This window comes from Parasteatoda tepidariorum, chromosome X1 (genome assembly GCF_043381705.1).
Source record: "Parasteatoda tepidariorum isolate YZ-2023 chromosome X1, CAS_Ptep_4.0, whole genome shotgun sequence".
Classification (NCBI taxonomy): domain Eukaryota; kingdom Metazoa; phylum Arthropoda; class Arachnida; order Araneae; family Theridiidae; genus Parasteatoda; species Parasteatoda tepidariorum.
The window spans coordinates 38011532-38016846 of NC_092214.1; positions in this window are offsets into that span (position 1 = coordinate 38011532).

The following is a 5315-nucleotide window of genomic DNA, read 5'->3' on the forward strand; positions in this document are numbered from 1 at the left end:
TATGCTGTCAATAATCATTTGTCAGATTTTTAATCATCATACTTATGACTGTTATGAGTACTTATCTTTCGTCATTTTAAGTTACATTTTTTTATTTTGTTTTTCCCTGTATTTTTAAAGCATTACAATTAGATAGTTTGTAATTTTTTAAAAATTATTTCAATACTGGAGCACTTGACTGTTTGAATTTAAAAAATTATCATTGTTTTTGTTTTAACTGATAGAAACTGATTTAAATGATGGAAAATTTCTATTAACTGAAATTTTTTTTCTAAAATTGTTAAATTAAGGAATTACCCCTATGGTATAAATTCATCAGAAAAATTCTGTGAAATTCTAAAATACCTAATTTAATTGAATAACAATCTTTCATTAGAAGTTTTTTGAAAAATATTACTAAATAATACATTTGAAAAATACTACGAAATATACTAGTAGAGTGAAATAATAATTAAGTTTTAAACAATGTAAGGTAATTAAAGCATAACGACTCTTCCTTATACACCCCTCTTTTATCTCAAGAATCCTTTGGAATGAAATTGAAGGATCCTTTTTTAATATAAAAATGTATTTAAGCTTCTGAAAATAACTTGGAGCACGATGTTGATACAATAAAATAAAACTTAAGAAACAATTATATCTTTATTTCACTGCTTTTTCATACGCATAACTGCCAATATTTGCACTTTTTAAAGGAACGTTTTTCTTAGTGGTAGTAAAGTAAAATTGCATTGATTACTAAACAGAATTGCTTAAAGTTTTGTTAGCTGTTTAAAAAGCAGAATGATTATCAAGCCTTGTATGTAACATAAAATACATATAGTAGATCTTGAAACGCAAGGATATGCGTTTTATAGAATTTTGCTTCATATAAATCATTTCACAAATCTTTAAACTTATATTTTAAGCATTTAGTATTTATTACTTTCAGAAAAAAAGCATAAATTTTTTAGAGCATTGGAGCTAATAAGCAAATTTATCAATTTTGGTTTGTTTAGCTTTTAAAATTGTAACGTGTTAACAATAAATAAATAATGCAAAACTTAATAGTTCTTGCTTAGCAACAGAAATTTCTTAACTGTAGTTTTCATTGTTCAGACTCCCAAATTTAATCGAGGTTTATCACCTCACCTCACCTATCCCCGTCGTGCATGATGCCTGCATTGCGGTTTATATATATTTATATTACCTGCAAAGTATGAAGCGCATACATTCCATAGAATGTCTAGGCATTGTATATCACGCCGGATGTTTTTAAGCAAGGTATAAAATATGAGAAGTATTACATACTTTCCCTAGGCATTCTGTAGAAGGACAATTGCTATTTAGGCAAAGTATGAAAAAAACATCCTGATGAGGTTATCAAGTAAATGATGTGAATTTCTCAAAAATAAAAATTTTATTCTGAAAAAAATAATGAAAGTGCCATTAAAAAAAATTATTCAAAACTCATAAAGAAAAATGAAAGTTGTACAAAACATAATTTATGCCTTTTATATAAAGAGAAACAAAATTTTCATGCAAAAAATAAGAAATTAACCTACTTGTTGCAACATGGCAGGCTTGAATGACATTTTGAATTACAGAATTGAATTGAAATCGGAGATGTATTTTATACTTTGCCGGTTTCTTATTTGGCATTCTGCAGAATGCCTAGGAAATGGGAGAAATATAAATCGTTTCGTACACTGTCGGCTAGTTTTAGGCATTATATACAATGCCAAGGCAGTCTATAGAATGCCGGATTTCACACTTTGCGGTAGATTAATTAGATATAATGTTGGTCAATATCATTTTGAATGAAATTTCTCAATTTAAGGATTAGATATCAAAGCAAACAATTTGAATACATAAAATGTCCCGGGGTAAAACAAGGAGACTTGGCAGCTGTACATGTGCATTCTTACAGATCTGATTTTTCTTAAATCGGTTAAATTTTTATTAGCAATCTTACGATTGAAATAATTCACCATATGTTAATAGCTCGAATACTGAGTATGGCCCGATTTCAAAGATCAGCACTTGTAGAATTTATAATTAAAAAGATCGGAATACGATGCAAAATTTTAAGGTTATTTCTATAAATTTTCTATAATAAAGTTTATTTCTATAAATCTCCGAGCCTTTTTTTTTTTTTAAATTTGCAGTTTAAATGTAAAGTTTTTTTTAAAAAAATCGTCAATTTAAAAAAAAAGAAAATGACGAATGCTTAAATCAAGTCATAAAAATATATGTTTCACGGAGCCAATTTGTAAAATTTATTTTTAAAGAAACTATTGTACCATTAAAAGTTTAGCCACTTTTCATATAAAAACTGACATTTGACAGCCATTTTTGATCTTTAAATAGTAACACAAATTACTGCGAATAGCACTAATTCCCTTGAAGAATTTAATATGGTTTTGAAGGAAAATGAGATAGGAACGTTCTCTAAGTTTGTATTAAAATCAAGTCATCATCAATATGTATTCAAATCAAGTAACTTTAGTTCTACTATTATTAGTAATTTTAACTTAATAAAAAAGGAATTTAAAAATGATAAACAAAAATATTTAATTTTAGAATTAAATTTATTAATAACTCATTAATAAATTTGATTCTAAAATTAATTATTAATTTAGTTAGAATTCTAACTAAAAATGCATTTAAGTGTTATATATTAATTTAATTAAAAAACTATTAAGGACACAAAATTTTTAAGTTTTTTTCATAAACACTTAAAATTTAAATTCTGTTTATCTGGTTTCAGTTATCAATTAATTCATTTAATTCAATTCACCTTAAATAAATTTATAAAGAATAATTTAAATGTGTCGAAATCGGACAAATGCTTTGTAAGAGCTTATTTTCCTAAAAGGTATTTTTTAATTAATAAAATAGTAAATAAAATTTTGTACGAATGTACATTACTGACTTAAAAAATAACTAAAATTTTATTTGTTAAAAAGAAGTTAACAAAATATATAATAATAAAAATAACGAAAATTTAATAAGTTTAACTTATTATCCAGTCAGGTTCTTGATTAAACAAATGATAAATTCGTAAAATTTCAATTTTATCGAAGCATCGATAATGCAAATTTATTTTATGTTATTTTAATCATTCGGTAATAAATTTGAATAAATGTTAAAAAATCTAAAGCACACTTAATTCCTACAATTCACTTTAAATTATTATCGATAGATAGCGCCACTAAATATTCAGAAATAAATAAGCAAAATATTTCGTAAAAATGTATGGAGCATGACAGAGACAGACGTCATTAATTGTCGAAGGATGTAAATCCATGGGTAAATCCGCTTTTGCAGAACAACATTCAATTTTCTGGTATTTGATTTAAAGATGTTGTGCTGCCATCTTTCGTGATTTGTAGAAATCGTAAAATATATTTTGAAAGATTAAAAAAAGTGTATTGTGCTGCCATCTTTTATTTTTTTTTATAGGAATCGTAAGGAAAATTTTAAAAAAGTAAAAAAATAATATGTGGCTAGTATAATTAATTTATGTTTGTTAGTAACTATTATGTAACAGAATTTTTTCTTTAAATTTTCATTTCAGAATGTCTTATCTCACATTTTGGTACTTCTTTTTCGGGCTTTTAAGGAATTGTGAATATTTAATAAAATTTCAAAGCAAAGTTCACCAAAAGTTTTAGTTTTTATAAGTGCCATAATATTAAGTTTCAGATTTAAAAAATAAATTGGAAAAAAAAAACGTTTCGTTAACAACCGAAATAAACACTCTAACTTTTTCGTTTTATAAAATTTTAATATTTTAGTAGAACATTAAGATGTGTTCAATATTTTTATAAAATTTCACTATTTTTCTTTCCATCTATATTTGAGCAAACACAATTTGTAAAAGGTTCGATCAAGTGCAGGAGGCAGAACCAAACCAGTTACCATTCTTATAAACACAATATATGCTTCTGGATAAGCAAATTGAAGAATTTTACAAGTTCCAAAATGAAATTTCTCTCTATAATTATAAACAGCTTTTTGACACTTTTTTTCCAACGCTTTTCATTCTAAAAACGCATTATAATTTTTTTGTTAGTGATCACAAAAGTTTTCCATTATTGGATTATTATAAAAAAATTCTACTATTTTAGTCATTATGAGTTACGCCTTTAACTTTTACGAAAAAATTGCTGTTTTATATTTTTAAATCATGAAGTTTCGAATTTTATTTTGAATTTAACATGAAGAGTGAAAATGTTTTTAAACCTTCAACTACAGATGACAGCACTAAAGTATCAAAGAATTCTCTTTATCACTTATGATGGAATGATAAAAACTGCCTATTTCTTGTTTAGTTTGCTTCTATTTATTTATTTACAACTTTATATTAAATAAACGTCATGACATAAAAAATACAAATTCTGAATAAAAATTTAAAATTTAGTGCATTGTTTCTGGGAGTCAGCTTTGTTAGACTAACAATGATCAGTTTCTCTTCTAAATTTTATAATGATTTTACCAAAGACATGTAATAGAAGGTAAAAATAGCTAAAAAAAAAAANAAAAAAAAAACGATGAGCCATTGCTGCACATCTGGACCTTTTCAGTTCACACTGGGCCAGGACAGTTTTTGCAACATTTTCCCATTCTTATCATAGCGATTAAAGACTCGTACTGCTTAATTTTTTCATTTGAAATATAAGTAAATGATATTTAAGTTGATTAGTCTTGGATGTATATTTTCAAAATCTGCATTTTCTATAAGTAACAAAATAATAAGTTCCACTTTTTGTTATAAAAATAAATGGTTAACATTTATTTCTTAAAAGCATCACTAGATAGCAGCACAAGTACTATACTATAGTTAGTTCCATAAAGTTTTAAACTCACTGAAATAAAATATATAGATTTTCCATTCTATAAAGTTTTCTTTTTTATAAAGTGGGCTCCCTTTCCTCCTCCCTTTACTAGGTCAATATCCCAATTTATAAATTTATAAAAATTTTCTTTTATTTTCTTCAAATTGAAAATTTTGTTTTTAGCTTTTCAATTTTTTTTCAACTCTGAAAAATGAAGTATATTTTGATTACAAAACGTACAAAAAAAAAAAAAAAAAAAAAAAANAAAAAAAAAAAAAAAAAAAAAAAAAAAAAAAAAAAAAAAAAAAAAAAAAAAACAGGACAGTTCTCAAACAATAACAAGAAAGTTCATTTATTAAAGTTGTAAAACAGCATTATTTTAGAAGAATTTTTGTCGAATTATTTTCCATTAAATATGGAATTTTCAAGCATAATAACAAATTAAAACAAAATATAGTAGGAAATAAAATTAATAACACATTTAAGCATTTATGA